This window comes from Trichechus manatus, unplaced genomic scaffold, assembly GCF_000243295.1.
Source record: "Trichechus manatus latirostris isolate Lorelei unplaced genomic scaffold, TriManLat1.0 scaffold00166, whole genome shotgun sequence".
NCBI classification, from domain to species: domain Eukaryota; kingdom Metazoa; phylum Chordata; class Mammalia; order Sirenia; family Trichechidae; genus Trichechus; species Trichechus manatus.
This window is the reverse complement of record NW_004444102.1, coordinates 3,319,448-3,330,846: the sequence shown is the minus strand read 5'-3', so window position 1 is coordinate 3,330,846 and position 11,399 is coordinate 3,319,448.

Below are 11,399 nucleotides of genomic sequence, written 5' to 3'. Positions count from 1 at the left end.
TGGCTTCTACTCCTATAACTAGGCTTAAATCCCAGTAAGCCCCAAAAGGTGAAGTACAAAGTGTGACCCGGGAGGAGGTACACTACACTCCAAAAGAACTGCTTGACTTTTCTAATATGTACAAACAGAAACCTGGGGAATATGTGTGGGAATGGCTATTAAGGGTGTGGGATAATGGCACAAGGAACATAAAGATGGATCAGTCTGAGTTTATTAATATGGGTCCACTAAGCACAGACGGTTCATTCAATGTTTCAGCTCGAGAAGTTAGCAATGGATCTAATAGTTTATTTGGTTGGGTTGCTGAAGCATGAATTATGAGGTGGTAAACACTAAATCAAGTTGAAGTACCAGACCTGCCTTTGTATACTGTAGAAGAAGGTATCCAAAGGCTTAGGGAAATTGGTATGTGAGAGTGGATTTATCAAGTTAAACCCACAGACCCACATATGGAGTGTCCAGAGGAACTGGACACCACAACTGTGAGGAACAAATTTGTGAAGGGAGCTCCACCATCCTTGAAGACTGCTGTGATTGCTATTTTATGTAAATCAGATTTGACAGTGGGAAAGGCCCTAACTGAATTAAGACACCTAACTACAATGGGGCTGATTGGACCCTGTGGTAGTAGGGGCCAAGTGGCTGCACTCAATCGACAAAGACAAGGTGGGCGTGGTTACAGTAATGGACAGTGGAGTCAAAGCAGTAATCAGAATAGTTTGACTCTTATGGACTTATCATGTTGGCTACTTAGCCATGGTGTCCCTAGGAGTGAAATATATAAGAAATCTACTAAATATTTACTTGATCTGTACAAATGGATGAATTCTAGATCAGGTGAACAGCAGTCTAACTCAAAATAGCCAGAAAAGAGAGTCATGTCCCTCAATCAGAACCAAAATTTGAGAGAGTTTGAAGACCCACAACCCCTTGAATGAAGGGGAGACTGGGTTCCCTTGAGGAACGACTCTAATACACTGCCAAAAACTTTTACTGTTAATCTTTCTCCCAGCTTTTGCCAAAGTGATCTACAGCCTTTTATGAGAGTTACTGTTCACTGGGGAAAAGGAAATAATCGGAATTTTGAGGATTACTGGATACTGACGATGAACTGACACTAATTCCAGGAGACCCAAAATGTCACTGTGGCCCACCAGTCAAAGTGGGGGCATATGGAGGTCAGGTTATTAATGGAGTCTTGGCTCATGTCTGTCTCATAGTAGGTCCAGTGTGTCCCCAAACACATCCTGTAGTGATTTTCCCAGTTCCAGAATGCATAATTGGAATATATATGCTCAGCAACTGGCAGAACCCCCATATTGGATCCCTGACAAATAGAGTAAGGGCTATTATGGTAGGAAAAGCCAAGTGGAAGCCATTAGAACTGCCACTACCTAGGAAAATAGTAAACCAAAAGCAATACCACATCCCTGGAGGGATTGCCGAGATTACTGCCACCATCAAGGACTTGAAGGATGCAGGGGTGGTGATTGCCACCCACTTCCCCATTCAACTTGCCTATTCAGCCTGTGCAAAACACAGATAGATCTAGGAGAATGAAAGTAGATTATTGAAAACTTAAGCAGTTAGTGACTCCAATTGCAACTGCTGTTCCAGATGTAGTTTCATTGCTTGAGCAAGTTAATACATCTCCTGGTACGTGGTATGTGGCTATTGATCTGCCTAATGCCTTTGTCTCCATACCTGTTTCAAAGGACCATCAGAAGTAGTTTGCCTTCAGCTGGCAAGGCCAGCAATACACCTTCACTTGCTTACTTCAGGGCTACATCAAGTCTCCAGCCCTATGTCATAATTTAGTCGGCAGTGACCTTGATCGCCTTTCCCTTCCACAAGACGTCACACTGGTCCATTACATTTATGACATTATACTGACTAGACCTAGTAAGGAGGAAGTGTCAGTGACTCTGGACTTAAGAGTAAAACATTTGCATGCTAGAGGGTGGGAAATTAATCCCCAAAAAATTCAGGCATCTTCCACTTCAGTGAAATTTCTAGGGGTCCAGTGGTGTGGGACATGTCGAGACATTCCTTCTGAAGAGAAGGACAACTTATTGCATCTGGCTGCTCTCACAACTCAAAAGAAAGCACAATACCTAGTGGGCCTCTTTGGACTTTGGAGGCAACATATTCTTCATTTGGGTGTGCTACTGCAGCCTATTTATCAAGTGACTCGAAAAGCTGCTAGTTTTGAGTAGGCACCGGAACAAGAGAAGGCTCTGCAACAGGTTCAGGCTGCTGTGCAAGCCGCTCTGCCACTTGGACCATATGATCCAGCTGATTCAATGGTGCTTGAAGTGTCTGTGGCAGATAGAGATGCTGTTTGGAGTCTTTCGCAGGCCTCTACTGGTGAATCACAGCGCAGACGCTTAGGATTTTGGAGCAAAGCTCTGCCATCCTCTGCAGATAACTACTCTCCTTTTGAGAAACAGCTTTTGGCTTGTTACTGGGCCTTAGTAGAGACTGAACACTTAACCATGGGACACAAAGTCACCATGTGGCCTGAGCTGCCCATCATGAACTGGGTATTGTCTGACCCACAGAGTCATAATGTTGGACGTGCACAGCAGCACTCCATCATTAAATGGAAGTGGTATACACAAGATAGGGCATGAGGAGGACGCGAAGGCACAAGTAAATTGCAAAAGAAAGTGGCCCAAATGCCCATGGTCTCCACTCCTGTCACATTACCTTCCATCTCCCAGTCTGCACCTATGGCTTCATGGAGAATCCCTTATGATGAGTTGACTGAAGAAGAGAAAACTCCCGTCTGGTTTACAGATGGTTCTGCGGGATATGCAGGCACCACTCGAAAGTGGACAGCAGCAGCACTACAGCCCCTTTCTGGGACCTCCCTGAAGGACAGTGGTGAAGGGAAATCCTCTCAATGGGCAGAGCTTCGAGCAGTGCACCTGGTTGTTCACTTTGCTTGGAAGGAGAAATGGTCAGATGTGCAACTGTATACAGATTCATGGGCTGTGGCCAATGGTCTGGCAGGATGGTCAGGGACTTGGAAGGAACATGATTGGAAAATTGGAGACAAGGATTTATGGGGAAGAGGTATGTGGATAGACATCTCTGAATGGGCCAAAGAAGTGAAGATATTTGTCTCATGTGAATGTTCACCAAAGGGTGACCTCAGCAGAGGAGGATTTTAACAATCAAGTGGATAGGATTATACATTCTGTGGAAGCCAATCATACTCTTTTCCCAGCTGCTCCTGTCATTGCTCAGTGGGCTCATGAACAAAGTAGCCATGGTGGCAGGGATGGAGGTTATGCATGGGTCCAGCAATGTAGACTTTCACCAAGGCTGACTTTGCTACCACCACTGCTGAGTGCCCAATCTGCCAGCAACAGAGACCAACACTGAGTCCCCAATATTGCACCATCCTTTAAAGTGATCAGCCAGCAAGCTGGTGGCAAGTTGATTCCCCTGGACTACTTCCATCATGGAGAGGGCAGCATTTTTCCTTACTGGAATAGACGCTTACTCTGAATATGGATTTGCCTTCCCTGCACACAATGCTTCCACCAAAACTACCATCCTTGGACTTACAGAATGCCTTATCCACCATCATGTTATCCCACACAGCATTGCCTCAGATCAAGGGACTCATTTCACAGCAAACGAAGTGCAGCAGTGGGCCCATGTTCATGGAATTCACTGGTCTTATCATGTTCCTCACCATCCTGAGGCAGCTGGCTTGATAGAACTATGGAATGGCCTTGTAAAAACACAATTATGGCACCAGCTAGGTGGCAATACCTTGCAGGGTTGGGGCAATGTTCTCTAGGAGGCTGTATATGCTCTAAACCAGCGTCCAATACATAGTGCTCCTTCTCCTGTCACCAGGATTCATGGATCCAGGAATCAAGGGGTGGGAATAGGAGTGGCACAACTCATTATTACCCTTAGTGACCCACTTGCAAGATTTTTGTTTCCTGTCCCCATGACCTTATGCTCTGCAGGGCTAGAGTTCTTAGTTCCGAAGGGAGGAATGCTCCCCTTGGAGACACATCACTGATTCCATTGAACTGGAAGCTAAGAATGCCACCTGGACACTTTGAGCTCCTTAAGCCTCTGGATCAACAGCAAAGAAGAGAGTTACCATATTAGCTGTTGTGATTGATCCTGATTACCAAGAGCAAATCAGATTAACATTGCATAATGGAGGAAAAGAAGAGAATGTCTGGAATGCAGGAGATCCCGTAGGGTGTCTCTTAGTACTACCATGCCCTGTGATTAAAGTCTATGGAAAACTATACCAACCCAATTCCGACAAGACTACTAATGACCCAGACCCTTCAGGAATGAAGGTTTCGGTCACCCCACCAGGCAAAGAACCACGACCAGCTGAGGTGCTTGCTGAGGGCAAAGGGAATACTGAATGGGTAGTGGAAGAAGGTAGTTCTAAATACAAGCTACAGCCACGTGACCAGTTGCAGAAATGGGGACTGTAATTTTTATGAGTGTTTCTGCTTTGTATGTGTGCATCAAATATTTTTGTTTCCTTCACTTATAAAATATAAGATGTAAACAAGGCTAGTGCATTTTCGATTGTACACGTGTTAGTTGTATCATGTTAAGTGCAACTTTATAATTGTCTTTATTCCAAGATTATGTATCGTTTAAGGTGTACATGTGCCAAGTTAACAAGGGGTGGAATCTGATGGTTAAGATTTTGTGTCAACTTGGCTGGGCCATGATTCTCAGTGTTTATATGTGATCACTCCCATGATTGAATATGCTGTGAGTAGCCAATCGGTGAAAAGGGATTTTCCTGGAGTGTGGCCTGCATCCAAATATAAGCAGACATTCTAGCTTTTTTCTCTCTCTGGGTTCTGTGACTGCCTCCTGTTCGTCTGACCTCTGGTTCTTGGGACTTGAGCTATCACCTTATCTGCCGATCTTCAGATTCATCGATCTTCACAGCCTGTAAGCAGATTCCTGTTTTCCAACCCACAGATCTTGGGTTGGCGAGCCACTGCAGCTATGTGAATTGGGAGAAACCTCTATCCTAATCCACGGATTTGGTTCATTCCAGCCTCTACAATTGCATGAGCTGTTTCTTTGATGTAAATCTTCTATATATATATTTATACTCTTTACTGGTTTTGCTTCTCTAGAAAACCCAGCCTAAGACACCATCCCATAATAAGTATTGTCTAGCAACCAAAAGACTCATGCCAAGAAACCAAAATCACCAGGCATACGTAACTGAGCAGTGACCAAGCCCATTTCAGGAGTGAGAAGTTCGTCAGCCACTTCCCTGCCAAATCCTACCCTGACCCCTTTTTGAATATGCATGAAGTTGATAAATATTTATGACTCTTCCCTTTTTCTCGTGGTACAAAACTTCCTCTGGCCCTCTATTCAGTGAGAGAGTGCTTTGGGAAGGACGCCCCCTCATCTCCTTACTTGCCGCGAGTAATAAACCACGTCTTGCTTTAAATCCGCTTGACTCTTAGTTATTCTTAATGAGAGTACAAGCGGTGAACCCATTGAGTTCGGTAACAAATTTCCTGGCACCCTAGATGGGACCCTACTTGGGGTTCCCCCCGAGTCAACTATTGGAGCAGACCAGATCTTTCCTGGACTGGCATTGTACCCACCTGAACTCTTTTTGTTCAGCGCCTCTAGGGCTTGGTAAGTTCAAACTCTGAGGGTTTACTTTCAATTTGGCTAGAAAGAAAGGCATAGAATTTTCTTTTTGTGTCTGTGTTTTTCCCGGGTTGTCTGTTTCTGGTTGGTGCACCCTGGTTCTGGGAGGTTGGCATAGACATCTCTATCTATTCAGATTTAGAAATTTAAACACCCCCAGCCTGGCCTGGCTCTGAGGAGTGGACATGGAATTCTCCAATCGGCATCCAATTGAGAGATTGAGGTTAGAAGTCCCTCCATCTGGTATTGGGGATAAAGAGTATCTGAAAGATTGAGGAGGGGGCTGGACCTCACTAAGATCATCTTCATTCCCCTTTCCCTCTCTGGCTTGTCTGGTGTGAGCCCTCTGTCTGTCTGTCTGTCCGTATTATGTGTATAGTATATAGAAATTGATAGGGGGAAAGAAATTCAGGTTGAATTCAAACATACCTATAGAGACTCCTAAGAGTTTATTGATTGGGCTGAAGAAAGAGATACATGGGACAACAGATTTTTAGTCTAGGCTGAGATTTAGATCTGGACAGAGTGTTAAGATTTCAAAAAGAGGTTGTCTCCAAAAGCTGGGAAAACTCTTGGCTGCAGCATGAGAGACTAATAAATTCCTGTTGGACTAAGAAGAAAAAGCTAGTGATATCAACTACCCATAAAAATAAAAAGCTAGGTTCTTGAGAACAGTTAATTGGACAGAATGGGAAATCAGGAAAGCATACCAGGAGATTCACCCCTAAGGTACATTCTTAAACATTGACAATTTTTTTCTTATGATCAATTAAAGAAAAAAAAAAAACCAAATTTTTCTGCAACACTACCTGGCCTCAATATACCCTCACTGACTAGGAGAAATGTCCTTTGTATTGGTCTCTAAATTTTGATACTATTTTACTGCTGGATTTATTTTGCAAGAGGAAAAAAAATGGGATGAAATCCGCTATGTACAAGATTTTATGGCCCTCTACCAGAATAAGGAGCTACAAATGAAATGCAAATTGACCCACATAGCTCTAGCTACCAAAGTTCAATCTAAAACGTCTCCAAAGGAATCTGGGGAACCAGATCTTTTAGAAGATCCCCTCTTGAAAAGAGGTCCAGTGCTGACCCTACCAATGTCTCTGCCTGAACTTCCAACATTCCTCTCTCCAAGCTCCCCTTCCCCTGCTGTTTCTGATCCTGTCCTCAACATTCCTTCTGTGCCCCCTTCCCTTACTTCTCATTCAAGACCCACAGCGTCTTTGGTGATGGGTCCCAGTGATCTTCCCTCTATCCTTACGGTCCTTACTCCTCACAACATTTATCCTCCCCTCTCAAAATCTGAGAAGACCTCAGAGGGGCTGTAACCTCTGTGAGAGGTGGTAGATGGACAGCATGGGGTAGTCTGGGTACAGGTCCCCTTTTTTGTTTCATATTTAAGTGTGTGTAAAGAAAAATTGGGTAAGTTTTCAAAAGACCCAGAAAAAATTAGAAAAGAATTTAAGCTTAGTCTTAACTTTGTTCTCAGTTGGCAATATGTGATAATAGTTCTGACCACCTGTTGTATTACTGATGAAAAAAATAAAATACTAGCTAAGGCAAGAGAGCATGCTGACACCTTTGTCCCCACCAACCACAAACATAATGTTTTGAAGCCAGGAGATGAGGCAGTTCTTGGAACCGAGCCTCAGCAAAATTACCAGGGCCAACTAGATTGGCAAAAATGGAACATTTTATAACCTGTGTGGTTGAGGAAATGAAAAAGTGTGTCCCTAAACTAGTTAACTATTTAAAGGTCAAAGAAATAACCCAAGGAAAAAAGGAGAACCTTGCAGCCTTCTTGGATAGGCTGACAGAGAACTTTAAAAAATTTACCAACATAGATTCAGAGACACCAGAGGCCACCCCTCTGCTGGGTCTATATTTTGTAACCTAGAGTGCCTCAGATATTAAAAAAAAGCTTCAAAACTGGAGGCTTGTCCCCAGACTCCTTTATCTAAATTGGTAGAGGAAGACTTTAAGGTTTTCAACAACAGAGATAAGGCAGAGAAAGAAAAGAGAGAGAAAAGGATGGAAATGAAGGCCCAGTTGTTGGCTGCAGTTATTCAGGGACCACCCCAGGGACCAGGACTGTCACAGGTAAGTACCCAATCAAACAAGCCTAAGAGGTGCCCTTCAGGACCACCAGTAAAGCTGGCACCCCAACAGTGTGCATATTGCAAAAAGGAGGGACACTGGAAAAGGGAGTGTCCAGACCATCCTCAGGCTGGACAATCCGATTGCTACCCTAACCGTGACTTCAAACTGCAAATGCCACAACTCTGTGAGTGATGAGGCCCAGCTCCCGAGGAACAGTGACAGCTGATTTCTATCAACCTCGGGTTGCCTTCAACGTGGCAGGTAAAAAAACTGAATTTTTACGGATATGAGAGCCACCCACTCTGTCTTGAACAAAACTATTGACAAACTCTCTAATCAGGATTGTTTGACCACAGGGTCTCCGGGTGGTCCCGACTGAGAGGTTTACCTTCCCTTTAGCATGTGAGGTGGGAACACGTACTATATCTCATTCTTATATATATACATATATACCTAAATGTCCAGTCCCTTTGCTTGGCAGGGACCTATTAAATAAACTAGAGGCTACTGTTTTCCCCTGTGGAGATCGGGTCACCATAGAAATAGATAAAAGTTAAGGGATAAGACTCCTAGCATTCCTTGAGACAGGAGGTTCTGCCCAAAAGACACATAATATCCCTCAGTTTTTTTTAACCAAAGTGAACCCATTAGTTTGAAATGTAAACCAACCAGCAAGGGCAAATAATGTCAATCTTGTCTGGGTTGAACTAAAACCCGTAGCTGTTCTCCCTTGGCACAAATAATATCAACTTAAGCCAGAGACAAGAGCTGGGATTAAACCAGTGTTAGAAAACCTCCACAGACAAGGGCTTACTGAAACCTTGCCAGTTCCCTTACAATGCTCCCATTTTACCCGTCAGAAGTCTAATAGAGAGTATCGCTTTGTGCAAGATCTAAGAACAGTGAATAAGGCTGTAGTAACTATTCACCCACTGGTCCCTAACCCATATACCCTGCTTACTCAGATACCCACAACTACTACTTACTTTACAAAGTTAGATTTAAAAGATGCTTTCTTCTGTGTACCCTTGCACCCTGACTCTCAAAAGTTATTTGCTTTTGAGCAGAAAACAACTTCTGCTCTCAGGCTAGAAAGAGTCACTCAGTGGTTCCATCATTCTCAAGCCCAAGCTTTCTCTCTCCAGAAAACTCTGATGGACCTCCTGCAAAACCAAGATTCCTACACCTGTAAACCAGTTGAAAGACTTAAGTGACTTTTCAAAAGACAGAACAGGACCATTGATAAGTATCATAAAAATAAGTCTTATAAAAATGTTAAGAATTCTTTCTGTTCTGATTCTGTGGTTGATTCTCATCTTAGCTATTGCCTGTGTGACTCCTCTTCTCAGATTCTCCTATGCTCCGTGGTGTTAAAAGACTACATTACTACTTTTAAATGTTCTAAGTGTGACAAGAGAAGCTATTACAATTTTGCTACTAATAGACATATTTGTGTTAGACTATTTCACTCTCCATCTACTTAATATAAGCCAAATAATAGTACTGATATTGCTTCTGATAGGTTGACTAAGTTTTCTTGTATTCATAGCTGCTAGTTATACTAAGATTTAATAGTAAAAGAAAAACAAAATTGGCTTCACTATTCCTCCTCTCTGTATTGTGAGGAGTCTTCCCTCCCACAAGACCAGCAAAAAGAAGAATAAGAGACAATGGGTGGAGAGACAATTATGTTATTTCCACCTCAAGGACAATAGCTAATGGATTGAAACTTACCAACTGTTGGGTGTATCATTCAGAAATCAAAAAACATAGGAAAACAAACCCTAATATTAAGAAAACCAGTACCATAGAATATGGGTGCATTAACAATAACAACCAGACACAACCCTATTTGACACCTAAAGACACCAAGGTAATTATCTTTCAAGTGCAACCCGTCCCAGTTGACACCAGACATGACAGCAATAAAAGTGTGTGTTTCAAGCTGTAAAGAACCTTCTCCCTTCAGTTACTTGGTTTCTGCCATTGTTTGTCCGCTTATTGCCATCCTGTTGCTACTTCTTTTTGGTCTTCGCCTGTTTAACTTACTTGTCAAGTTTGCATCCTCCAGATTACAAAAATTTCACCTTCAGATGATGGTTGCTCAAGGATTCCAGCCCATTCCCCTTCAAGAAGAAACACAGCCAGCTTATGAAGGACCTCTAGGGACCCACGGAAGATATGACAGTTTAGCTCAGACAGTACAAAGTTCCACTCCTCTAACCTGTAGGCCTCTGTGCCACATGTCAGCAGGAAGTAGCTTTAGAAGAAGAGACCTCCGTCCCTAAGCCCCTCAAGAATGAGAAGGGTGAATTTTTCAGGGGGTAGAGACCAGCTAGGGGTGGAAAAACCTTAAACAACAAGTTATGTCAGTTAAAATTTTTTCTAGAAGAAGAATAGCTTCAACCACAAAACATTGTTTACTTCACTCATGGTTAAAGTTTAAGCTGCTTCTTTCTAATCTTCCTGCTTGCAGCTGTCTTTCAGATCAGCCAATTAGAATTAGAATCCTGAGAATGCGTGGTAAGAAACCAGGCTGATGGCCAGATGGTCCCATCCCATAATAAGTATTGCCTAGCAACCAAAAGACACATGCCAAGAAACTAAAATCACTGACCATACGTCATCAAGCAGTGACCGAGCCCATTTCAGAAGTGAGAAGTTCATCAGCTACTTCCATGCCAAATCTTACCCTGACCCCTTTTTGAATATGTATGAAGTTAATAAATACGTATGACTTCCCCTTTCCCGCATGGTACAAAACTTCCCCCAGCCCTTTATTCAGCAAGAGAGTGCTTTGGGAAGGATACCCACTCATCTCCTTATTCACAATGAATAGTAAACTCTGCCTTGCTTTAAATCCCCTTGACTCTTAGTTATTCTTAATCAGAGTACCAAGTGGCAAACCCACTGAGCTCAGTAACACCAGGGGGCTAGGAAGGTGGAGCCTCCACCCAGGGACAAGGACCCTACACCCAGCACCTAAAGAGCATGGCCAGAATGAGTCTGGAGAGCAGGGCCGTGGCTAAGATGGTCTCAAAGAACGGAAGATTATTTTCAATTCTTGAGAGCTAAGGTAATTTGTTCTGCTGGGTTTGGACCTTGCTTTGTGCCTCGTATTCCTTCTTTCCCTCCTTGCTCTTGTTTCATCATTGTACTGATAAATTGTGTTCTAGATTTCACAAGCTCACAGATGAAGAGGAATTTTGCTCCAGGATGGAATACACCGAAAGTCTCACTCATATTTTATTTAGTTGACTTACAGGATGAGATTTTTGTCAAAACATTAACCCTACAACTCAAACAAGTACAAAGAGAGAAGCAAAAGAAGCCCCCAGGCACCAAAAGAAAGGAAATCATAAGAATTAGAGCAGAATTAAATGAAATAGAGAATAGAAAAACAATTGAAAGAGTTAAGAAGACCAAAAACTGGTTCTTTGAAAGGATCAACAAAACTGATAAACCACTGGCCAAACTGACAAAAGAAAAACAGAAGAAGAAACAGGTAACCAGTATAAATGAGATGAGTGATATCACAACAGACCCAACTGAAATTAAAAGAATCATAACAGAATACTATGAAAAATTGTACTCTAACAAATTTGAAAACC